This window comes from Canis lupus, chromosome 33 (assembly GCF_011100685.1).
Source record: "Canis lupus familiaris isolate Mischka breed German Shepherd chromosome 33, alternate assembly UU_Cfam_GSD_1.0, whole genome shotgun sequence".
NCBI lineage: Eukaryota > Metazoa > Chordata > Mammalia > Carnivora > Canidae > Canis > Canis lupus.
Window position 1 is genome coordinate 16,371,256 of NC_049254.1, and position 26,530 is coordinate 16,397,785.

The 26,530-nt window shown below is 38.1% G+C and overlaps 1 non-coding gene across 12 annotated transcripts in view; it reads right to left on the reverse strand.

Annotated features, from left to right (window-relative positions):
• Positions 1-26,530, reverse strand: part of LOC102155839 — an 81,073-nt gene that overhangs the window by 15,466 nt on the left and 39,077 nt on the right. For 3 of the 12 annotated variants that reach the window (XR_005383298.1, XR_005383293.1, XR_005383297.1), the window contains exons 5-6: positions 21,104-21,531; positions 19,229-20,624 (exon numbers count right to left, since the gene is read on the reverse strand). This is a non-coding gene — a transcript (uncharacterized LOC102155839). The other 9 variants (XR_005383295.1, XR_005383289.1, XR_005383294.1 and 6 more) reach the window with 8 other exon arrangements.

Below are 26,530 nucleotides of genomic sequence, written 5' to 3' on the forward strand. Positions count from 1 at the left end.
ATTACCATTTTAATTTAAATGCAGACTAGAGAACTTAGTATATGAAGAGAGAACTCTGGGGGCTTACAATCCTTAAAAACATCAGAATTTAAAGCTATTAGTTTTCATATTATCTTTTAGAGCCATGTATTAAGTTCCTAACTGAAAATCAAAATACATTAATAAAAAAAAACCCAAGATATGAAATCCCTTCACTTAGTGAATAAATACAGATGATGGAGCTGAGAATACACTAAGTTATTTCTCCAATTCTACATGAAATAGTGACAATACCCAGATGAAGTTCGATTTTATTTTCAAACAGTAAAACTCACTTTTTTTGATGTACAGTTCTGTGATATTTTAACATGTATAAATTGTTTAACCATGACCACAGAGAGGATGCAGAGTAGTGCCAGTACCCCAAGGAGCTCCCTTGGACTGTCTCTTGTGTACTGACCCTCCTCACTCCTAAGCCCCAGCAAACATTCATATGTATATATGTATATATGTATGTATGTATGTATGTATGTATGTATGTATTTATTTATTTATTTATTTATTTATTTATTTATTTATTTATTTATTTATTTCAAAGGGGAAGGACATTTCCAGAATGTTGTATTAATGAAATCATATAGTATGTGAATTTTTGAGGTCTTTGACTCAGCATAACTCTCAGGAAATTCATCCAAGTTCTAGTGTGTATCAGCTTATTCCTATTGGTAAATAGGATTCCATACTTAGATTACCATGGTGTGTTTGTGCAGTCACTCACTGAAGGATATTTGTGGTGCTTTCAGTTCTGGGTGATCATTAGTAACGCTGCCATAAACATTTACCCACAGGTTTTCACATGAACATAAACTTTCCTTTTTTGAATATATATACCTAGAAGTGGGATTGCCAGGTCATAGAGTATGTGTATGCCTAACTAGGAGAAAGTGCCAAACTCTTTACCAGAGGAGCTGGACCATTTGCACTCTTACTAGCAGTGTATGAGTGTTCCTGTGCTCAGCATCCTCATCAGTACTGGGTTTCATCAGTAGTTTCCATTTTAGTCAAGATAATAGGAGTAAATACTATCTCATGGTGGTTTTAATTTTCATTTCCCTAGTGACCAATGATGCAAAATATAGTCTCATATGCTTATTTGACATCTATATATCTTTTTTGGTAAAGTGCATCTTTAAATCTTTTGCTCATTTTAAAAATTGGGTTGTTTATTTTATTATTATTTTTTTTAATTTCAAGAGTTCTTTGTATATTCTGATATAACCCTTTGTCTGGTATGTGATCTGCAAATGTTTTTTCCCAGTCTGTGGGTTGTCTTTATATTCTCTCTCTCTCTCTCTCCCCCTGTCCTTCTATTCTCTTAATAATGTCCTGTGTTGAACAAAAGTTTTTGCTTTTGATAAAATCCAACTTATCAGTTATTCTTTATGGATTGTGCATTTGGGATTGTATCTAAGAACTCTTTTGTAACCGAGGGTGAGGAAGATTTTCCCCTATAATATATGGAAGTGTTGAATTACTATATTGTACATCTGAAACTAATAGAACACTGTATGTAACTATAGTGGAATTAAAATTTTAAAAAGAATTTTTTAAAAAGAGATTTTCCCGTTTTTTCCTCTGTTTATAGTTTCATCTTTTCATTTATATCTCTGATGCATTTTGAGTTAATTTCTGTTTATAGAGCAAAGTTTAGAAGAAGGTTAGTTGTTTGCATGTGAGTTTCTGGTGTTCTAGACCATTTGTTGAAAAGACTGACCTTTATCCATAGAATTGTCATTGTGCCTTTGTTGAAATTCAACCACTTCTTTATGGGTCTATTTCTGGATTTTCCCTTCTGTTTCAAAGTTCTGTGTATCTATCCTTCCACCAATACCAAACTCTACTATACTTCCGTAATACATCTTAAAATTCAATAGTGTGTTTCTTCATATGTTCTTTAAAAAAATCAGCTATTCGAATTCCTATACCTTTCCACATTCATTTTATGACCATCTTGTTGTTATCAACAAAACGAATCCTACTGAGATATTGATTGGGATTACATCTATAAATAATAATGGAGACAACTGACATTTTAATTGCCGAGTCTTCCAATCCATGAATGTATTTTTTGCCATTAATATCAGCAGCATTTAATAGTTTTCAGCATGCAGATCCTGCACCTATTTTGCTATATTTATTCCAAATATTTAATTTTGGAACAACCATAAATACTAATTTTTTAAAATCTCAATTTCCAACTGTTCATTGATAATATAAAAAACATAATTGAGTTTTGTTTATTGCTCTTCTAGCCCATGACCTTACTAAGCTCAGTTATTAGTTCTAGAAAATTTTTAAATGGATTCCTTGAGATCATCTGCATAGACAATATATCATCTACAAGTAAAAACTGTTTTATTTTATCCTGTCCAATCATTTGGGAAGAAAACAAAAGGAAAATGCCTTTTGTTTCATTTTCTAGACATATTGCATTTGTGAGAGTTCTAGTACAATATTAAATAAAAGTGGTAAGACTAAATATCCTTGTCTAGTTTCTGATGTCAGGGAGAAAACAGCCTTTCACCATTAAGTATGATGTTAGCTGTAGGTTTTTCATAAATGCCCTTTATCCGGTTGCTGATGTTCCCTTTTATTCCAAGTGTGCTGTGAGCTTTTATCACATGTTGGATGTAGAACTTTTGTCAAATGCTTTTTCTGAACTTATTGATATGATCATTTGTTCTTTGTCACTAAGTCTGTTAATGTGATTATATATATTAACTGATTTTAGACTGTGAAGCCAGGACTGGTGGAATGATCTGTCATTTCTAATTATTTGAGTTTCCCAAGATAAACCTCACATGGTTGTGATTTATTATTCTTTTTATACGTTGCTGGATTTTACTTGCTAATATTTTTTTATTTTTCTATGTTCAAGAGGAATATTGATCTGTAGTTTTCATTTTTCATGTTGTCTTTGTCTGGTTTTACTGTCAGAGTAATGCTAGCTCTGTAAAATGAGTTGGAAAATGTTCTCCTTTTCTAACTCAATGAGAAATTTGAAGAGTTGATGTTATTTCCTCCTTAGATATTTAGTAAAGTTCACCAGTGAAACCACCTGGGCTTGGAAATATTTTTTAATGCTGTTTAACTATAAAACAGGTTGTTGTTTTTTTTTTAAACAGGTAAAGGATGACTCAAGTTATCACTGTTCTTTTCTTTCTAAGATTTTTTATTTATTTATTCATAAGAGACACACAGAGAAAGGCAGAGACACAGCAGAGGGAGAAGCAGGCTCTTTGCCGGGAGCCCAAATGAGGGACTTGATCCCTAGACCCAGGGATCACACCCTGAGCCAAAGGAAGAACCTCAACCACTGAGACACCCAGGTGTCCCAAGTTATCTCTGTCTTGAGTTTTGATACTTGTGTCTTTAAAAGATTAATCTCATCTAAATTGTAAATTATGTGCATAAAGTTATTCATAATATTTCTTATTGTTCTTTGAATGTCTATTGGGACGTTATTAATACTCCTTCTTTTATTCCTGATCATTTGTCATCATTTGGGTTGATCACTTGTGCCTTATTTTCTTGGTCAATTCTGTCAGAGGTTTATCAGTTTTGCTATTTGTGTTTTAAAGAATCAGATTTTGGTTACATTGATTTTTATGTTTTCAATTTCATTGACTTTGCTTTTCTATTTGTATTGAGTATATTTTGCTACTTTTTGTGTTTCTGTAGATAAATAAGCATAGCAATGTTGGGTTAATAGCCATTAATTAGGTTTATTCCTTTTCCTCAGGCAATCCCAGTGACTGCGGTGGTATGTAGAAGTAAAATAGGCAAGTGAAATGAACACCTCTGCTGTGAATATTTTAGGGAAAGAAATTTTTAAAATTTTGTAACTAAAAGCAAACTATGATGTTGAATATGAACATTAGCTTTATTCTACACTTTTATTAAGATTAATCAGTCATCCTCACATTAATGAGTATTGACCATAGTTATTCTCAAATATTAATTACTGATTTGAGAACCTTCTTTTCTCAAATAAATTTTTAATGCTAGAACTTTCCCCCTAAGCCCTGCTTTAGCTATATCACATAAATTTGGGGTGCTTATATTTCCATTTTTATTCAGGTCAAAATAATTTCTAATTTACCTTGAGATTTTTCTCCTTGATGTATTAGATTATTTAGTAATGTTTCATTTAATTTTCTAATATCTAGGAGTTTTACAGATATGATTGTTACTGCTTCCTAGTTTAATTTTGTTATGGATCAGAGAACATACTTTCAATATTTAATTTTAATTTTTTAAAATTTAAAATTTTATGAGGTTTGCTTTATGACTTACAATATGGACTCTCTTGGTGAATGTTCTATCCATGCTTGAAAAGAATGTGTATTTTACTGCTGTGACCTGGACTGTTATATAAATGTCAATTAAATAAACTTGGTTAATTGTGTTATTCAAGTCTATACTTTTCACTTTTGTTTGCTTTTTCAGACTTTTCCTCCCTCTATGATAGACTTGCTGATATTGTCCTAAAGCTCCCTGAGGTTCAGCTTCTTTCTCTCTCTCTCTCTCTCTCTCATTGTTTAGAATGGATAATTTCTAATCCTCTATCTTCAGGTTCACTGACTTTATTGACTCCTTCCTTCCTCATCTATATTCTATTATCAAGTTCCTTTGGTGATTTTTTAGATTTCCGTTATATTTTTCTGTTCTAAAACTTCTGATTTTTTTAGTAGTTTCTATTTCTTTGATTCTATGTATCTATTCTTTTCAAAAGTGTTTTGCCTTACTTCTTGGAGCATGATTATAATGGCTGCTTCAGAGTCTTTTTCTGATAATTTCAATACTTGGGTCATCTTGTGGTTGGTATCTGTTGTTTGCCTTTTCCCTTAATAGTCGTTCAGATATTCCTACTTCTTTGTATACTGAGTAGTATGGTACTGTATCCTGAACATTTTGAATACTATATTATGAGACTCTGGATCCTATTAAATCTTCTGTAGAACATAGATTTTTGTTTTAACAGGCAGTCAATACAAATTCTAACCCACTTTTTTTTATTTTTTTTAAGATTTTATTTATGAGATAGAGAGAGAGAGAGAGAACAAGTGGGGGAGAGACGGAGGGAGGAGAAGCAGGCTCCCCACTGAGCAGGAAGCCTATTGTGGGGCTCAATTCCAGGACCGTGAGAACATGACCAGAGCTGACGGCAGATGCTTAACTGACTGAGCCACACAAGTGCCCCTTTGGGTCACTTTATATGCACTGTATCTACAGTGCCAACTTGGTTTTCAAAGAATTTACAGTGATAACTGGTTTGCCCAGCTTATGAGCCACTCCAAGTTCAGACTAAAACCTGAGCAATTGTCCTCACCATAGGTCAGTGTTCAAAACCTTTGCTGAGCTGATTCCATTTAGTTTCAGGCAGACACAGCTCAGGAGTTAGTCCGGGACTTTAAATATATATTTAAATGGTCACTTTCTCCAGTCACTTCCTCTCCATTATCCCTTCCTCACTCTGGGTTCTGTCTTCCTGCTGTTATTATTAGAAAGACAGAAAGTTAGCCTCACCACACTAACCCCAGGGTGCTGATCTTTAGGTCTGCTTCTGTCACAGCAGTGAGGAGGGGAAAGGGCTCCATTTCTTCACTGGTATTCTGAAGGGTAGCAGAGCTAGGCAGTTCTTCAGGACTTGGCCTCATGGTGTTTCCATCACTATGCTAGAGGGGAGGTGAAGGGGCCTCACCTCTTTCTTGCCAGTCACTTGATGTAGGGTGGAGAGAATCCACAGGGCTCCTCTCCTCAGAGTGTGCCACCATGTGCTGGTGGGGAGAAAAGAGCTTTTGGAAAACAAAAATTAAACAGGAAACTCATTTGCCAGATCACCCCTCCAGTCCTGAGATCCTTATCCAGTCTGCCTTCTTTAGTCCATCTCTCACTCAGTTGCTTAATGTATTTTCTTCTGGCCTGTTTTAGTTTTAAGTAGTGGAAGAGATGGGGTGGAGTGTGTTTACTCCATTGTGTCTAGAATCAGAAGTCCCTTTACAAAAAAAAATCTAAAATGTGGATAAGAGAGAAAGGAAAAAAGGAAACCTCCCTGATAGGACTACATATAAAAAAGAATAAATGATAGAATATTTCTGGAAAACTATAGTGCGAGGGTGAGGCATTTATTTTCCGCTCTGGATGTATCCTTCCATGTAACATATCAGGCTTCTCTCTCACCCCTGCTGACTGCTCCCTAAGGAATCAGGAGAGAGTTAAAATCATTGGTGAGTTGGGAGAAACATAGGACATGTACAGCTCAGCCATATCTATTTCCCCCTCCTCTCACCCAGAGAGAGACTATGTTCTCAATTCCTCTAAGTCATATGATAAAATTAGTGGCAAAGGCCCTATCTTTATGGGGCAGGTGAGCAATGGTGCAGTACCCACTATGACTCATTTCACTAACTCTGGAATTCAGTATTGAGAAACCTGCTTACAGATATAAGCCACATTTCTCAATTTCAGCAAATCATATTGGATAGTTTGGTCTCTATATGATTAACTCATTCATCCTATTAGTTTAGTATCCTGGTGAGAAAAAGAGAGGGGTAAATTGCCTGACTTCTTAAAGATGTCAACATACAGTAATAAACAAAAGTTAATTAATTCACTGAAACACTACCCTTTCAATAACAGGGTATTCCAATTATTATATGACTATAGGGCATGTTCCCTAATACCTTGTTGTGAAAGAGCCTAATTCATTTTTTTATCCCCAGTCTTAGCACATTACCAAGTAGCATGAACACATAGTAAGTGCTTAGTAAATGTCTACCAAATAAACAAATAAATGATTCAGGAAATAAAAGAATTCCAATATGTGTAATGTTAGATGTACCATTCATAAGAACAATCTTATTTTTTTAAGATTTTATTTATTTATTCATGAGAGACACGGGGGGGGGGGGTGGGCAGAGACACAGGAAGAGGGAGAAGCAGGCTCCATAGGGAGCCTGATGTGGGACTTGATTCCGGGACTCCAGGATCACGCCTTGGGCTGAAGCAGGCGCTAAACCACTGAGCCATCCAGGGATCCCCAAAAACAATCTTTTGTTTAATGGTGGTGATTCCATCTCAGATAGCTCCTGCTTCTTCAGTAGATGTAAGATATCTTGGAATATCTAGTATGTACTTTACCCCAATTAAAATAGTTGCCAATTCATTTAATCCACATAAGATTCCTTTGAGATATATACTATTATTATCCACATTTTACAAACAAGAAAAGTGCTAAGCATTGAGAATCAGTGACTTGGCAGTGATCAGAAAGCCAACTAATAACAAACCAGTGATTCAAACTGAGAGCTTGACTGCGAAGTCAGTACCTATTTCAAATATACCAGACAGTCTCCCAAGGTAGACCTTACATAGCTCTTGCCAATCCCTTGTTCATGTGTGGCCTAGTCCTAGGTTTATAGTCAATGTCTGCTTCCCTTCCATCCTCCAACATATGCACACGTGGAGACCTGGCCTGGCTACATCAACTACATCATCCCTCCCCTTGATTCCACCATGAGGGCTACACAAGCACAGCCAGCACCTTCGTCCACATACTATTAGTCCTCATCTCAAAAGACTGGCCTACCTTCCTCCCATCACCACCAGCCCTGCTGCAAGCCTATTAATAGGACTTTTAAAAGTCCTTTGTATCTTCAAGTCTTCCCAATTAAGAATAGAACACAGTGAGCTGAGAGCAAATAGCCAGTTGGAAGGGAATGATAACATGTAGGGCTGATAAGCAATAAAGAAGTTATGGCACTTTGGGGCACCTGGGTGGCTCAGGAGATTAAACTGCCTGCCTTCCACTCAGGTCATGATCTCTGGGTCCTAGGATGGAGCCTCACATCAGGGTTCCTGCTCAGTGGGGAAACTGCCTCTCTCTCTGTTCCTTTGCCCCCCTCCCCCTTGCTCTCTCTCAAATGAATAAATAAAAAAAATCTTAAAAAAAAAGAAGTTATGGCACTTTAGATACTTTAAATATAATGCCTTTCATTTTTTCAATACAATTTCTCTTGACTTAAATATCTGTATCTTAGAAATTGAAATTTTTTTGTCATTACAGGAAGCCATTTCTTTTCCTCTGCCTCTGTAAAAAAAAAAAAAAAAAAGAAAGAAAAGAAAAAGAAAAGAAAAATTAAAATGAAGCCATTAATAGAATTCCCAATCCTAATAATTTGGTTATTTCATATTTTAAAAATGTATAATCTAAATCAATTTGAAATATTTTCTACAGCAACTATGCAAAAAATAAAATAGGAAACAATCCAGAAACAAAATGGGTTTTAAATTATTTCATGTGGATCATAGACTCTGACATTTTAAAAAAAGATTTTATATATTTATTTGAAAGAGAGAGAGCACACAAGTGCGGGGAGGGGCAGAGAGAGAGGGACAAGCAGACTCTCCACAGAGCATGAAGCCCAGAGTCAGGCTCTACCACAGGACCCTGAGATCATGACCTGAGCTAAAGTCAGACACTTAATTAACTAACTGAGCCACCCAGGCACCCCGAGCTCTGACATTTTTAAAGGTATAAATGTTTTACCATTCAAGTGCCATGGTCTCTTATCATAGTGTATGTATGTTATCTGCTCCAATTGTTCTCAGACTTTGGTGCATATAAGAATCATATCTGGGGAATGAGGCAAAGAATGATGTTAAAAATCCTGGTTCCTGAGGCCTAGCCTCAAGCACCTTTGAGGATGGAGCCCAGGTAAAAATACTTTCAAGGAGCTTCTCCAATGATTCTGATGCCCACAAAGTTGGAGAAACACTGCTATATATTTGACTTTCAGGACTGAAAGATACAAGAATAGTCTGCAGACACTAAAAAAAAATTCAGATAGTCTTGATAACATCTCTATTCCAACATTAAACACTCAATTCATATTGACCCTTCTGCTAATATCTTCATTAATTTTCCACTACTTAAATATGTCTTTGAAGAAAAGCCTAGTGTGAGTTCCCCAATATAAAAATGTGGTTTTTTTCCCCCACAAAATAGCAAATAGAAGTGCAATTAAGCCTCAAGGAAGAGTCTGGTCCTATCTGATAAAGATAAATGTACTACTCCATTTTTAAATTTTATTTATTTATTTATTTATTTATTTATTTATTTACTCTGTGATTTACAACCTTTCTTGTCAATTTATTTTCTGGGTGTGTGGGTGTTTTTACATATGTATTTGAATACACAGGCATTTAATAAGATTGGCAGCTAGACAATTAAGTTTTTCTTACTATGTAGGCTCTTGGCATTTTACATATCATCCGCTAAACTTCAACCAGCAGGCAACAACAACAAAAAATTATGTTGAAATCACTGGAGAAATACTAAAATGTGTTGTGTGTATTTGCTTCAAAAACATCTTTAATAGCTCTGTTAATACTTGTCAATCACCATGTGTTCTTGATCTTCTTGGTTATTTAAACATAATTTCTAGTTCCTTGTTGAAGTCTTTTTCTAATACCTTTAGCATCTTCTACATAACTGCACATTTTTCATATTAAAATCAAAATTGCTTTCCATTTGATTTGTCTTCATCTTCCTTCAGTTGCTAAAGTTACTACTGCAATTCACAAAATATTCAAATCCCAAACTTTCCTGTTATTTGTTGAATCAAAACACTCACCTGAATGCTTTTGGGGTAATTTTATTGTATGTTTATTTCTGCAAGACAAACCATTTCAGAATGCCTAACAATAAATTACCACCTGTCTGAAGAAGTCTTGCTGTTTGAAGGGTTCTTCTAAGCTTAATTCCTTAAAGCAAAATGTAACCAGTTTATTTAACATTTTCTTCAGAAAGAAGAGCATACACAATGCAAAACTAACCTGCTTATAAGGTATATGTCATATTACTAACTCAAGACACATTACAATGAATTTTCTGAAAGCAATGGCAGTAATTCAAAACTGGAAAAGGAACTGAGGATATAAAGAGAATTAAACTTGAAGAAGGGAGACAGAGCACCAAGCTTCAGAATGATGCCTTTCAAAACATGCTTCCAAGCACAGTATTAAGTGCAATCAATCAGATTCAGGTCATAGGTTGAAGAACATGTGGAACTCACAGAGAAGGTCCAATCCTCAGCCCCATGGATGGTCATCACTACAGGGAGATGACATAAAAACTACAAATTTATTTTCAAATTCTGCTTAGTGTCAAGAAGCATAATCCTAGCTGCAAAAGCGGTCGAGTCATATCTATGCTCCAGTTGCATGAGAAGAACTCAAACTGAGGTGCTGTGATCAGGGCCATGCCTTTAATCCTGCACATGAGTTGTCTAGTCTCAGCAAGTTATCAGATACTAACCAGTGAATGGCAAGAAGGCTTACATGACATAGATGGTCCTGTCATTGACCGTGCTCCAAGGGTCCTGCCTCAAGTCCCCTACATAAAGGAGCCCACGGCCCCATTCATGAAGTGCCCAGGGAAAGAGACAAAAATTTTGCTTTCATTTCATGCCCTCAATTCTTCACTTTTAGTATATTCCATTCTAGTCAAACTACCTGAGTCCCTATCCTTAACAACAGTGGTCAGACATAAGGTACACATAGTTGTCACAAATGCATCATGCATGCAGTTGTCACAAATGCACCTGAATCTTCAACAGAAGGCCAAATAATTAAACAAAAGAAAATTACTGACACAGATGGGATCAGTTAAAATAATATAATTGTGGAAAAATGAATGACAGGGTACTTCCCAGAGGCTAGTAAAAGACCAACCACTGTTAGGCTCTCCTTTGCCAGGGCAGATTCTATTGGCCTGATTAACATTCCAGAAGGAAAAGAACTGCCATGTTCAATCCTAACAGGGCTTTGATAGTCTCCTTTGGATGGAGGGAAGCGAGCTGATGATAAATATATTTTGAAAAAGAAATGTATTGCTCATGATCTCTCTTTCGCATTCCAAACCCTAGTCAGAGAAAGGCTATGGCTTTGGGGGAAGCTCTATCACTTGTGTCCTATTGCTTCATCATACAAATCAACAGCAGTTCAGTTGTGAATAGAACAGATGTGGGCCGAGACTATGAAGTCACCTGGACCAGCTGGTATAGATTTTAGCAAACGGATTTTTTCCGGGTTTCCATGCAAAGTCCTAAAATAGATAATTTTTAAAACTATTTAAATACCTCTCCTCTGGCAGAGAGGTCAAAGTTGCTGGCCTTTGATTTGTTGAATACCCTTCTCAGCTGAACTCTAATCTGTCCTGAAGGAAAACTGCAGTCATTATTTATACTTTACCTGTGAGAGCTAAAGAAATATTTACTAACAAAGAATGTTACCTACTTCAGGTATAGATTTTCCTACGATTTTCCTGTCTACTTTCAATTTGCTGGGTAAGATTTTTCTGAGCCTCTAGTCATGATGGAAGATTTTGCTCAGTCACAGAGAGAAAAATTAGATTTAGCTATGCACATTCTATACTTTATCAGAGGAGCCATAGCGGAAGGTCTATTATTGTTCACAATATCCCCTTCTAGTAGCATCAACAGGACAATGTGAAGATTCCTTTTGTTTTTAAAAAATTGACACTCAGCCCTTCCTGCTAACTTATGTCAAGCAGCTAATGCCCCCATCTATTCCTTTTTCCTATTTATATTTATTCAAAAACAAGTATCATGACACCTCTTACATGTACTTAGAACCATCTCTTCCAAACTTCCACAAAAATATCTCCTCCCCATTGAATATGCTTCTTCCAGATAATATCTCCTGCATACCAGGATAGCCTTGTCACTTTGGGAACTTCAGAGGTACCTGAATTGGCATTTCTAAATAGGGATTATATTTCTCAAGGCGGTCACAAGATCTCTCACTGCGCACACTCCAGTGTGATATTGACACTCCTCCCCAGGGCAGGTGGAGGTCCACACTTCTTCCCTTTGAGTATAGATGGTCCCTGACTATAGCAGAATTGACATTTTGTGCTTTCTGAGACTAGATCGTAAAACCTAGCTTCTATCTGGTCTCTAGGAAACTCACTCTTGGAACACAGCCACCATGCTGTGAATGGATTCTAGTCTATGAAGAGGCCTCATGTGAAAAGGAACTGAGTCCCCTGCCCACAGTATGACGGAGCAACCAGATGACAGTCAGTACTGTCTTGTCAATTATGTGGATGTCTCATCTTGAATGAAACCTTCCATCAAAAATAGGGCTGTCCCAGCCATGCTGCGTGGAATACAGATGAGCCTACTCTCCCAAATCCCAACCAAATTGCAGATCCATGGGCTAAATGAATAACTATCATTGTTTTAGGCTACTAAGCTTTCAGGTAGACTGTTAGGCAGCATTTACCCAGAACGAATAAAGCGGTATAGTAACTTGATATGTTTGCCTGTTTGTTTGTGCCTGTGCAAGTGTGTATGTATGCATGCACACCTGCACATTTTTTTAATTTTTTTAAAGATTTTATTTACTTATTTATTCATGAGAGACATAGAGAGAGAGAGAGAGGCAGAGACACAGGCAGAGGGAGAATCAGGCTCCTTGCCGGGATCCTGACGTGGGACTTGATCCTGGGTCTCCAGGATCATACCCTGGGCCGAAGGCGGCACTAAACCGCTGAGCCACCCAGGCTGCCCACACCTGCACATTTTAAAGCACAGTACTGAGACTGCTGAAAAGGAGAATACATTACTTCTTAATCACTGAATACAGCAGTTCTGAATCTACCTTTTTAAAATCAGCCAAATGCGGATTCCCATGCCCCATCCCACTGAACTGATGAAAAAACTTCATGTTCAGTCCCTCTACGGCCCCTCTTCCTATTTGCCATGATCTGAGAGAGTTGTGTTCTGTGCCAAAGTACTACAAAAGCTGTAAGAGTGAAACAAAATGCTGTTTCTGTGAGTGGTACACTTAATTTTACATATACTGGAATTCTGTTCTTCACTGAACTGTTTACTCATTTACTTGACAGACATTTACTGAGAAGTTGTAATGTGCTTACTATGCTTGGCACTATGCTAAGCACTGGGGATAAAAGATGAATTAGACTCCTTCACAATTAGATGCTAAGAACATGCCCTATGGTCATGTAATAACTGGGTTCTATATACAGAAATAACCTCTGTCTTACCACACAGAATCTCTTTAAGTATGGTGATTCCATACCTAAATATTCCACTGAGTCATGCTCAGAATATTGAGTGAGCCTGAAAGCTCCAACACTGGGGAGTCAGAGTTCCCAGAAACCTCATACAGTCTTCCCCTTTGAGCCCTTAACAACCTCTTCCCACACAAAGCAGTATTTCAAAAAAGTATCCTGTCTACCTGATAACAGATGCACATTTGTTGTATTTGCACTTCCCTTGATTCTCACTAAAGCCATAGGAGGTAGGTTAACTATTCTGATTTTTCATATGAGCAAATTGGGGCACCAAAAAAAAAAAACCGAATTTGTTTGAGGTATGCAGTTATTAAGTGATAAAGCCAGGAACTGAACCCAGACACTGTCTGCAGAGGTATTCTCAAATACTGTGCAGAGGCTGTACTACTCTGTTGCCTTCTGAACCACCAAATTCATTATGTTCAACTTTCATGTTCAGTTTTTGACTAATGTGGAAGGTGGAACCATAAGTAGATCATGACTTTCTACATTCTTCATAAAACAAAACACCATGTATTTTCATGTAAGGGTTCCTTTGTAATTTTTCCTTTAATTTTATCCACTATTTTTACAAAAATATGTTATTTGTAAGCAAGTGGTAAAACAAAACAAAACAAAACAAATGGCAATCATTTACCCATATATATATATATATATAGTGGAAAGCAGCTAACCAAACAGCATATTCTTACGGGCCATTACTGAATCTGGGTTAATGCCTTTGTGCATCTCTGTTCCTATATTTTTTCCTTTTGGGGTTTGCTATCTTGGCTAATGTTATCCCCTTAGAGAAGACCAAGAATTTGCAATGGCTTCTTCTCAACCGTGAATGAAAGCCAAGTATAAAGTACAAATGTGGAGTTCAATTGGCCCCAGCTTATTTCTTGCTACTCCCCACACATCTAAGCTACTTCATGTCTCCAACATATAACCCAATATTGCACATCTGTACCCTTCTTCATGATGTTGGACATCAGAATCATCTGTTTTCATGTCCTTCTTCAGTGCTGTCCACCATTTTTCTTTGGAGGGGATCCCCCCCTGAAACACTACATGGCCAGCATTCCACAAGCCTTTCTGCTGGTCAGATAAAAGTCCTCTCCCCTCCTTATTCTCTCTCTTGTGATTGTCTCTGTACCATCTCTGCCTTCATTCAGCACCTAACTTTCTAGCTCTCTTCTGTTCATGACACTTCGCTTGAACTGCCTATCCTTGGGCACAGGACTCATCCCTAAAGGCTGCAGCATTTCAGCCACCTTTCTGTTGGATCTGGTTACCCTTGTGCTCTGGCTCCATCCAGCCTCCAGGACTCCATCCAGTAAAGAAATTTCAACCTGTTTGACTGTGGGATTGGATAGATCTAGACCATATTCTTCCTCCAAGGCCTGACTCAAAATTTATCTGGTCTAAGAAGACATCTCCAATAATGCACCATACAATAATCTTCCCTTTAAAGGCATTCTATTAGTGCTTACTTAACACTACCACTCTTCAGAGCTCACCTGAATACTTTTGATATTATTCAGCAGTCACTATGTGAGTGCTTGACTTATTTTCTCTGAACAGTCTATAAATTATGTTTTATTTTTGTTTACTTTATTCACTTTGAGATCAAATAGCTTCAGTTTAGGCACAGATATTCCATACATGCTTAATGAATGGAACAAAATAATTCCAGATCACAAAACACTGGAATTTAATAACCCTTTATATAGTAAGTCTTGGGGAAATATTCACAGGTAGGAAAGGAAATGGTGAGGAGGGTATTAAGATACAGGGAGGAGATTTTGGGTACAAAGACATTTTCTCCAAAATTCCAATACATCTGGGAAGTGCTTCAATTATCATGTTTTTAATATTATTGGCACATTAGGATATCTCCTATTATTCAGATGGATTTGAACAAAATAGCCACTATTCTATTACAATCATTGAATAAACTGCCTGTATGATAAAGTTTTCTTAGAAAATGCTAATAACTTATTAAAAAGATGTTGCATTAAACCATGACAACTTAGGACCAGATGAATGTCTGTTCAGCCCCATAAATCAAGAATAAAGGCCCAACTTGTATTAATTTCACAGGTTGTAACAATAAAGGGGCTTTGGCTTGCCAAGTTCTGGGGTAAAATTTTTCTCTAGAGACACTCAAATGGGGGAATAAACAAATATTAAATCTTTTTGCTCCACATGATGCCTCCAGAAATAAATTTAGTTCTCTTTGAAATAAAGATTGACATGAGTGGCTTATCCATATAAAGCACTTAGGGAGTTAATGTTTTATTTTGTTTTCTAAGAAAAACAAGAGGTGGGATGCCTGGGTGGCTCAGTGGTTGAGCATCTGCCTTTGGCTCAGGCCGTGATCTCGGGGTCATAGGATCAAGAGCACATCGGGCTCCCTATGGGGAGCCTGCTTCTCTCTTTGCCTGTGTCTCTGCCTCTCTCTCTGTGTTTCTCATGAATAAATAAAATCTTTAAAAAAAAAAAAGAATTCAATAAGCATAGCAATGTCAAAAGCTCTCTACTACAAAATAGCCACTAAGCTTTTTCAGAGAAATAACCTCAAGAAATCCTCAAAACCACCTATGGGGTGTTAACATCCTCTTTCTTCAGATGAGGAGACCAAAGATTAATGAGTTTCAATAAACAGCCAAAGTTACACAATAGCAAATGGCAAAACTTGGATTCAGTATTTAAGTTTTTTAAGTCTAGGCTCAGACAGATATTTCCCAACTACTTATTATATAATTACATAATACATTGAATTAGACACAGAACTTTGCTTCATAATTTTAACCTTAAAATGAAACCAAATTTTAAATTAGGAAGAATGGAAGATCTTGAAAAGGGGTTATGGAATGACTGTTTTCTATCTTATTTATTAACTTTTATATATAAATTTTAGCCAGACATTTTTATTGAGTATCATAGACCAAATAGGAGCTTAGGTACGAAATGCTGATTGAAATGTGGATTTTTTTCAGTTTTACAGTCTTTATAATTCTGCTTTCCTCCATGTGAAGAGACAAATATTCAGGGGATAGTTCTCATGATAGTTATTAAAAATGCCAGTCACTGTTTCATCACTCTTTGTGAATAGATCTATTGTCCTGCTCACCAGAAGGGCTACCATTGTAATGATCCAGCACTGTGTATTTTCACAGACATCCTAGAATCAAAATGGTAATTATAAGTAGAAAAGAAGTCAAGTTCACATTGGAAATCATTTGCAATAGAATTTCAGAATTTTGAAATCATTGAAAATTTTGTAACTCAAGTAAAAATTATTTTAATCTGTTTTGAGGTTTCCTCTTCACGTATGCTATTTAGACCCCTATTAAAATAGCTTTTCTTGGGCCTCTCACCAACTGCAGGATTGACTCTAAACCACAAGGTGGGGGAGAGGGGAGGGAAACAAGGGTGCCAATCAAAGACCTCCTCTAGCACTGAGTACAGGAGGGTAATAACCGCTGTCTGAGATAGTTCATCACAAAGGTTCCACAATGGGAGCAGTGCTGCAGTTCTTTACAGCTAACGGAATACAGCTCAGGAAATCTGCCCCAATCCAATCTTCCACGTACAACAGCTGCCCTCGTGTCTTGAGTTTGAAAAAAACCAAAGAACACTCCTTGACCACACAGTCCAGTGGTTTGAATCTACCAGTTTTGTTGTTTTTTATTTTGTCCTGAAAGAGGCCTTGTCAAATCAGAATGAAAAGAATGTTTTGAAGCGTGAGAAAATTCAAATTTCCTATTTAAAGCCTGGAGTTCATTAGCAGGGGTATACTCACTTATTTCAAGGGTCACTGGGTTACATAGAAGAGCCTGTCTCTCTGCTACCCAGGTCCCAAACCATTCACCTGAAAACAGTTTAGAAACACTCTTAAGTCTATTAGCTTTCTATGGGACCTCATTCATCTTTGCTGTGCTTTGTCTTATGATCCTGTCAAGTCAAGGGCCCTGCTTTGATTATGTGCTGCTATTCCTTTTTCTCTTGATCACTTTTCGGTTAAGTAATTGTCTCAGTTTAATTAGTTGTAATGATTAAAACTTTGTTTATATTACACTGCCATTCTATTTTGTCAATGGCACTTAGGTTAACGATTGTATTATTTACTGCCCAATACAGAAATTTTACCTGGAAGAAATAGTCTTTTTAACGGGACTTTTCTATTTATTGTACATGCGTTAAGGCTAAAATATAAGTTTTGGCAAATATGAGAAACTGCCTATTATTGACATTACAGAGTTAGACTGGAAACAAAGCGATTTTTATAACATTGTAATACGGGGAGGGAGAATGTAATGAGGATGGGTTTCAGAGACTAACAAGCCTGGGTTTGGATTCTGCATCAGGACTTACCAGCACATTTCTGAACGTAAGTGGTCTCATTTGTAAAAGAAAAACACTAATATCAACCCCCTGCAGACTGCTTGAAGATTATAGATGACGGGTATAAAGTACAGTCTTGAATCTAATGTTAGCTATTATTTGCTTTACCTTTGCCACTAACCAGCTATGCTACCTTGGGAGCACGGCTTCATTTCTTAAATAAGGATAGATAATTGCTAAATATCTATAAGGAACTAGATAATTGCTACTTTTTCTGTTAAAACTCAGTTAATAAGTAAACCTGCTATTGGTTCTCTGGCATTCTCCATCAACCAGAGTTTTTTCATGTTAAAATTTTCCAGGTGAGTAAAGGTGGCATCAGTTGGAATCTGAACAGTAGCATGAGGACAAACAGACAAAAACGAAATGTCCAGCTAACACAGGGACATGAACCAGAGTAAAAACAATCACATTTAGAAGATAAAACCACAGGCGAGTGGTTAATCTGTTTACAGAAGTTGTATTATGATTCCCTATCAGGTTTAACAAGTGTTCTTAGAAAAAAATCACTGGAAAAGTTTAATCAGCCTGCTTAATCTCAGCTTACTCAACTTGTAGCAATGACCATACCTGCCACCTACCTAGCTCTGCGCATTCCCATGAGAAAAAAAGGGAACTAAATACATTAAATGTGATCTTTATACTCGTTCAGTATTTCTGTTTACAATACATTTACGGTATCTGTTTATCTGCCTTGCAGGGAAACAATTTTTTTTAAACGACCCCTAAACTTTATCTCTCATCAATAGTAGTAGGTTCTATTTTTAATTTGTTTTTACTTTGATACAGCTGTACTATTTTTCTAATATATTTTGCAAAAACAACTTTATTAGCATAAACCATGTTTAATAATTCAAGCTATATAAAGACAGCAACATAGAATTTGAAACTTGAGAATATATACTTTCTTCTTTATAAATGCAGTGGCGGAGACACAGGCACCCTTTTCCCCTGTTCATGAGTGAGGGGTCAAGATAGATGAGCAAAAGAGTTTAGAAACTAAGTGCTCACACAGATCTTCTCTTATCTGAAGTCTGTAATCTACATTTGGAATAAATAAACTTTATGTAAAAATCAGCATTGTAGATGGGAGTGGGCATATGGCTAACCAGGCTGGAACTAACAGTTCCCCTATGATAGAAAAGCTCATCCTGAAACAACTTATGATGAGAAACAATAACAAAGCATTAATGGCAACGCTGTATCTACCTTCTTTTGAGCTTTTAATAATAGGTTCCATGACGCAGGACTTTTCATACATTATGTCTTGCCTGGCAGTACGTTTCTTACATTACATTGAGAAAATATATGCGTAAATATAGTTTAGATAACTTGAAATTTCATGTAATAGCTCGAAGCATTTATAATGCTCAATTAGCTCTATTAAAATTCTATACTCTCTAAACGATCAACCGCTCTTTAGACAACTAAAGGTATCAATGCATGACTGACTTTAGAAAGCTGCCCTGTTTTCAAACACTGAGTGTGACATTTTGCAGAATTTCTCATTCCAACCTAATATGCTCACCACATCACAAGACTTCTTCCAGGGCAGTTTTTACCAATTAACCCCAAGGCAGCCTTAAGGATCTTTGCCGCTGCTCTTGCCAATCATTCTATTCCCTTCCCAACTTTGCTCTTCAACAGTATGAAGCCCTATTCCAGGCAAGAAAGAATAAAACAAACACACTGGTTATCTTCTCCAGTTCTAGTGTGGTAACCATCAGGGTCAGCCCTAAGGAAGGAATAAAACATACAATTTCCTTCTAATGCAGATACTACACATTTATTTCCATTTGTGCTTTTTATTGATTATTCTTATATGAATTGGGAAACCAGAACAAGGAGGAAATAACAACAGGTAATTAAAGCTACAGGGGAACTCTCAAAACTCTTCTTAAACCCACTCTCTCAAAGGAAGGTATGAGATTAATGCAAACTCTTAGTTTATATCCTGGGAAGAAGATTAACCCTGGTATGCTAGGACAACAATGGGGAAATAAAATAACCTTGAACTTTTCTTACGTACATATTTTCTTTAGGGTTCTCAGAAGAACTCAGGGTTCTGCGAGAATCTGGCTAAAGAATAACAAGGAAGGAGCCCACTACCTTATGTGGCTAGGTTTTTGATGCATATGGCTAGAGAACACCAGACGCACACTTCAGGACAAAGAGCCAGGTATCTTACTAACAAGTGAACAAAAGAAAACCAAATAATGGTTAGAGATGGAGGAGGTGGTAGCGTTACCCTGTCCAAGAAAAGCAGCAACCACCACCCCCTGCAGCGTATCTAAATCAAGTAGAAAGTGGCCGAATTTCAACAAAATACTGAAGATGAAGAGTTCAAAATGAATCTCTAGCCAAAGGTAAAAGACAATGAGAGAAGCTGAAGGTGAAGAAGTCTCCACTCGGTGGCTGGAGACATTACTCAAGATGATGAGATGGTATGGCTTCCATCCTCAGGGAAGGTAGGGAGAAGTGAGCTAACTGGACAGGAGTGACAATCCTCATGAATGGTGGGAATCCCTGCTCCAGAATGAATGCTACTTCAGCCTAATGGGATGAAGTAGGAAGCAACCCCACTACCAGGGTAAAGTGTTAAAAGCTTCAAAGTTACTTTGCTTTTCCCAGTTCTCTAGGCTTCAGGATCTCCGTATAAAAGCTTTGATAAACAAGAACTCAAGCAATGGAAACAACAATATGGAGAAAGCTACGAAGCTACACACAGGGAGAACCCGTACTGGCATCAGCGTGCTACAGGCTCTCATGAGGCTGCACTCTGTTTTTTTTTGCCCAGATCCACGTCTTAGAGCCTTAGCATCACCTCCTACCTCAGCCAGCTCAGCGCCCTCGCTTCTGGGGGGCTTCTGCTGCCTAGACCTTGAGAAGGTCTGGCAGACACAGCTTAGGAAGTGAAGCGGCCAAAGCAGAGTGGTGGCGATGCCAACGATGTCACTGCAGGAGAAGAGAACCCAGGCTCCTGGGATGCTGAGAGCTCACAGGGCTGGATCTGACACTCCTGATGCATCACACAGGCACCCTCATCCTGTTGACTCTGTAATACGTCCTGCAAGTAGAAGAAAGAAGTTAAAGCCCTCAATGCCAATGCCTGTACATGAAAGGGCATCACCTCAGAGCCAGTTCATGCTGTATCTGGGCCCAAGGATCCTGGTGTGTTCCTCAAGCTTTTTATCCCCACTTCCTCCCACTCCAGGTGGTGAGTTGTCATTATTTTTTCTAGAAAAATGTGGCAAACCCAGACTTTTGACACCCCATGCCTCACCCCTACCTCAGTGGGAGGGTCAGGATCACCTTCCTGAGCCCTGAATACCATCAGCTTTGTATCCACCACCTCATCTTCTTCACTTGGTGGTAGTACCAAAGGTGTTGGAAGGATAGGAGGGCGGTCGGGTGGCCACTTTCTCCTTTCTCTTGCTCTTTCTCATTCTCTTTGGCCTTCCTAAGATGTCTATGCTTTTTTGGAAGTGGATCTAACTTTCTCTTCTGGACTGGAGGCATGACAGGATCTTGTGAAACGTCACCCACCTGACTCTCAGATGTCCTCTCCAATGGCTCTGATGATGATTCCATATTTCTCTTCAGAGGGTCATTCTCCCATAGGTGGAAGCGCTCCTCTGTATCTTGAGTATCTGGTTATGTGTTCAAGTCATCAGTGACATGTTTTGGGATAGAAATTGGAGATTCCCAACCTCTTTCATTGAAAGTTTTTTTTTACCCAAGATGCTGACCCCAGCCAGCTTTGCACAAAACACAAAGCTCACAACAAAAGGACCAAGAGCCAAATGCAAAAGGAGGTAGTTAGTACCCTGAATCTTTCCAATCCTTTATCCTCAGCTGTCATAGACACAATACTATACTAATCCCAGATTTCCCTTCTGGACTTATCTAAGGAATTCAATGGCCTTCAGATAGTCCTCAGTTCATTCTTCTTGGCCTGGGAGATCACAGATTTCCTAAAAGGAGAGAAAATAACTGAAGTAATTGCTCCATGGACAGTGGCGATCCTCCTACTCATAGAAAATGTATGGTTTAATAAGACTCTGACAAACCTAGCATGAATTCCTCAGAAGAAACGGTATTTAGCAATTTAACCAAATTTCCAAAGTAATATTTTTAAAAGTAAGAAAATTATCCTTGTATATCAGAATCACCAGGGATGCTCTTTGAAAAAGCAGATTTCTGGGATGTACCCCAGACCTATAATCAGAACCTCTAATGCTGGGTTGCAGGAATTTGCATTTTTTCCCCAGTAACCTACACTCTAAAATCTGCATTTTTAAAACCTGAAAACTGTTCCTTTGGAAGAACACTAGATCCAATATTTTATGGGGCCATGTGGATAACTATTCTTAAAAACATGCCACTCTCCCCTGTAGGTTTTCCCTAATCATCTCAGCCCATAATGATCTCTCTTCTCTGAACTCATTTAGTCATTATCATTCATTTTGGTATGTTATCCTTTATTACCTTCTATTATAATTTAACTTCTAAACCTTGTCTTCTAACCAGATTATAACCTCTGTCTTCTAACCAGATTGTAAGCTTCTTAGACTTGTTAGTTTTCTATGGTGGCTTGCCAGTATTAGTGCTTCATAAACTGAGGAAGTTAGATATAAATATGAATAGGTTTATATCCCAGTGTACAACAATTGATATGAGGCTGCTCTATAGTTAGAGTTATAGAGCAACAGAATGCTAAAAAGGACATAGGCCCTAGGGACAACCTAATCTGATTCCCCAAATTTACAGACAGGGAAGCTAAGGCTCAAGTAAGATAATAGTCTGCCTAAAGCTGGGGTTGACGCATTTTTCTGTAAAGGGCCAGATATTTTAGACTCTGTGGCCCTACGGTCTTGTCATAAATATTCTTCTCTGCATGGTAGCACAAAGGAATAAGTAAACAAAGAGTCATAGCTGTGTTCTAATAAAACTTTATTTACAAAAACAAGTGGTAGGTCAGAATTGGCAGCAGAATGTCATGTGTCAACCCCCAGCCTAAAGTCATACAACTAGTTAGCAGGTTAGCTAGGATTAGAAATCAAGTCACCTCATTCCCAGCAAGTGCTCTTTCCACAAAGGAGTAGACAACTATAGAATGAGAAAGAACTTTTTCAATTAAAAGAGGGGCATTAAAGGAAAGAGAGATCAAAATACGTCTGCATATGTTGTACTTCCAAGATGGTTTTTGATGACCATTGGCCATTTACACAAACAACTAGTAGCTGAATTCTGAAACTGGCCAATTTTCAAACAGATCCATCAACTGGGAAGAGGGTAGAGTACACTGAATATTTTCTGTTACACCTGCCCAGGAAAGCATATTATTTGGTCCCTTTTTTACTAAGCAAAAACCCTACAGATAGGTAAAATACTATCATTCACTTCTTGAAATTATTGTGGCCTAGTGAGTACAGTTCTGCCGTGCACAGTCCAGTGACCCAAAGTTTCAAGTAATTACCAGAGGAACACAGGGGCAGAGATAGGATAGGTTATCTAAGAAGCTAAAACCTCACTTCCTAACCCAAGATGCTCTTTAATAATGAAAGTGACCCTACTATTAAAGATTAAGCAACCAAAATCTTGAGGTTATTTTATATTCTTGGCTTTCTGAAAACTCTGAGGTCCATCCAGAACACTCTGTTCTATTTTTATTTCTAGCCTAATGTGTTCCTTATGTCATTACTTTGCTTTCACAAAGCAGATGATTAACAAATATTTGCTGACTGATGGATTAATAGGTGGATGAGTAAATAAATGAATGTATGAACCAAATGTTACTAGAAAGTTCCTTGGTTTTGTGGTTGTAAAAATAAACCAGAGTTATACATTCTGCAAGAGGATGTCTAATACTTTTTAAGTTACCCCTCAATGAAGCTAATAGTGCCTTCATATAGTAAATGTCAATAAAATTTTTATGAATGAATTCAAGCATTTGATGTAAGCAACTTAAATTACATGTCAAGTACAAAGTTATACTGCTCATCACACCAAAAAATGGTATCCAAGTACAGAATTTATGTACAAACACATTAACATGGAATTTGTAATTAGCTTCAGTTCCACACTATTAGGAGAGTTTGGTAAAATCATTGAGAGAAGAAAGCTCCATGGAATGAATGAATGAGAGAATGCAGGCTCAGGTTTAATCTGCAGCCTCCAGCAGAAACAACTACGCAGACAGCAACTACAGAAGCAGCAGCCCTAGATACCCCCCAAAGATGTGGGGTGAGGATGCTAAAAGAACAGTCAGCTGAACAAATTCAAGCCTCTGAAAGTTAACTTGGCTTCTTCACCGCCCTGGCAATGGACCAGGGCCAGGCCCTCATCATGCCTCAACTGTATTTTGACAAGGCTCTACTTCCTCTACCCCACTCTCCACAAAGGAGCTAGAACGGTCTCTCAGAAACCAATCTGACCTGTCACCCTCCTATTTAAACCTCTGCTCCCTAGTCCCCCAGCAAGATACTGGTCCTTTGTGATCTGACTCCATGTCTCCTGTCCCACCTCAAGTCTACCACTCACCCTCAGATGACTGTTGGAGAAGACAGACCACTTGCCATTTACTGACGGCACAGTACTTTCTGAAACACTCTTCCGTTCGCCTACAATGCCCTTTCCCTCTTCACTACCTGGCCTAGATCTAAGTATTATCTTTTCTTAGAAGACTTAGCTGACTTCATCAAACGGGGAGGGAAAAAAAGGATTCAATTTATGTAACATCCTCTACCTACTAAAATTATCCCACTGACTTTAAGCTGTTTAGATATCTTTCACTAGACTCGGTGCTCCCTGAAGGCAGGAATTCTTGCTTCTCACTTGATTCCTAGCATCTCTGTGATGCCTGGCACCTGGGAGGTGGTCAGGGTTTATGGACTTCAAAATGCAGTTGTTTGGTCTGCCTCCAGGGCCTGGGCTAGAGGCCACTTCACCTCTACCCCACTCTCTCTGAATAAACAAATATGCTGAAGTTTGGGGGACAAAACTGAGAGGCTATGGCCCGAACTAAGGGCCATAAATCCAGCTACCAATACAAAGCCTATGTCATAAACAGCAGGTTTCACTTAGGAAAGAGCAAGCTGCTCAGGCAGTGGTTCTACCCTAGCACAACTCTATCCTAGGAGCCTCCTCCCACCCACTTCCTCATGACAGTACAAGGAAGCCAAGCCTAGTGAAGGAGGTCCTCCTCAAACCGCTAGCTCACTGCAAACACACTTTCTCCAATCTGTACCACACTTCTCTGTCTTGCTGGTCAACTCTCAGCACTCCTTACTCATCCCTGCTTCCCCACCCTGCTCCATGTAGGAGCCTCCCCATATTCTCAGTGATGCCTGTATTGCAAGTTTTTACCCACAGTCAGCATTCTCACTTTGTATGACATATGCCAAACTCCAGGCCTAGATTCATTCTTACAGCACCCCTTCCTGGGGAACCTGTCCCTGGAGAGTTAGATGTGCTCAGAGGAAGGGATACCATTCAACCCACAGAAGTCACCTGCCTGACAAGAGGTAAAAGAGGTTTATGTTGCATCAATCTCACGGACTCTGGAGCCCATGATTTCCCCGGATTTCACACATCAGAAATTATTGGGTATATAATACAAGTGAATTCACATGTTACACTCTGAGTCCATTTGTCTCCATAAACCTGTTGCACTTCAGCTTTCTTTGTGATAGATTTTTCCCCCATTTTCACATATTACTTGAAGCAAAGCAGGGAGTATTAAAGCCCTTGGATGAATGTGCTGCCTAAGCAGACTCAAAGCCAACTGAGAAGTCCTAAAACAACAAATTCTTGGCCACTGAACTTATGGCTAGTCCTTCAGGAGAGACGAGAGAAAAATTTCACTGATCATCACTGACAGTGAAGTGACTATCCTTGTTTAAAAATGGGAAAGAAATGATTGGCACGAACTCACTTTGCTTCTCAGTGACTCTCTGGAGAATTAAATAACTGAAGCATAGGACAACAATTTTCTTTGAAGATGACCTTTCATATTAAATGAAAAGCCAAGGAGCTAGTCCAGAGGGAAAGAAAATGAATAATCTGTGAGGGCAAGTGCTCAGTTCTGAGTAGACAGTAACAAAGAGACTAAAATATGATCACAAACATTGCAGAATGTCACATGACAAATTAAGTATCTTTTCATTTTCAGGGTAATATTTATTGAGAGCCTACTATGAATCAGATATTGGGAAAGTTGTTCTTTGATAAAAAACAAAACATATACTTGATCAATGTAATTTAAATCAGCTGTTTTCTAATGTTAGCAGGCTTAAGAATTACATGGAAGGCCTTTAAAACAGATTTCTGGGGCCCACTCCTCGTGTTTCTGCTTCAGTGGGTCTGGATGAGCACATTAGAATATATACATTTCTTTTTTTTTTTTTAAGATTCTATTTATTTATTTATTTATTCATGAGAGACAGAGAGAGAGAGAGACAGAGAGAGAGAGAGAGAGAGAGAGAGGCTGAGACACAGGCAGAGGGAAGCAGGCTCCATGCAGGGAGCCCGAACATGGGACTCGATCCCGGGTCTCCAGGATCACGCCCTGAGCTGAAGGCTGTGCTAAACCGCTGAGCCACATGGACTGCCCCAGAATATATATTTCTAACAAGTTCTTGGGTGGTGCTGCCGGTCTGGAGACTGCACTTTTGAAAACCACTGAATTGGAGCATTTCTGGTTGAAAGATGAGACACACAGAGTAAGAACAGATTGTGGGAGTCGGAGGGCATTCTCTTTTTTGTTTTTTATAAATTTATTTTTTATTGGTGTTCAATTTGCCAACATATAGAATAACACCCAGTGCTCATCCCACCAAGTGCCCCCCTCAGTGCCCATCACCCAGTCACCCTCCCTTCCCCCCCCTAGTTCGTTTCCCAGAGTTAGGAGTCTCTCATGTTCTGTCTCCCTTTCTGGTATATCCCACTCATTTTTTCTCCTTTCCCTTTTAT